This window comes from Petaurus breviceps, unplaced genomic scaffold (assembly GCF_028583685.1).
Source record: "Petaurus breviceps papuanus isolate PSGF00001 unplaced genomic scaffold, PetGlider_PUasm1.0 138, whole genome shotgun sequence".
Lineage (NCBI taxonomy): Eukaryota > Metazoa > Chordata > Mammalia > Diprotodontia > Petauridae > Petaurus > Petaurus breviceps.
In genome coordinates this window covers 22362808-22363439 of record NW_027185694.1, presented here as the reverse complement: position 1 = coordinate 22363439, position 632 = coordinate 22362808, and positions in this window count along the sequence as shown.

Genomic DNA, 632 nt, shown 5'->3' with positions numbered 1-632 from the left:
TTTACTATAATGTAATTTGTATCTAATCTATTCCATTGATCCATCACTCAATTTCTTAGCCAGTACCAGACTGTTTTGATAATTATTGCTTTATAATACAATTTGCACTCTGGTACATCTAGACCACCTTCTTTTGCTTTTTTTTTTCATTGATTCATTAATATACTTGAATTTTTCCCTCCAGATGAATTTTGTTATTATTTTTTCTAGCTCTATACAATGATTTATTGATACTTTGATTCATATGACACTGAATAAATATATTAATTTAGGTATAATTGTCATTTTTATTATATTGGCTTGGCCTACCCATGAGCAATTAATATTTTTCTGATTGTTTAGGTCTGACTTTATTTGTGTGAGAAGCATTTTATAGTTGTGTTCATATAGTTCTTGGGTTTGTCCTGGTAGGCTCCTAAGTATTTTATAATTGTTTTAAATGGAATTTCTCTTTCTATCTCTTGCTGCTGGACTTTGTTAGTAATGTAGAAATACTGATGATTTATGTGGGTCTATTTTGTATCCTGTAACTGTGCTAAAGTTGTTAATAATTTCTTTGTAGTTTTTTAGTTGATTCTCTAGGATTTTCTAAGTATAACATCATATCTTCAAAGAGTGATAGTTTTGTTTCC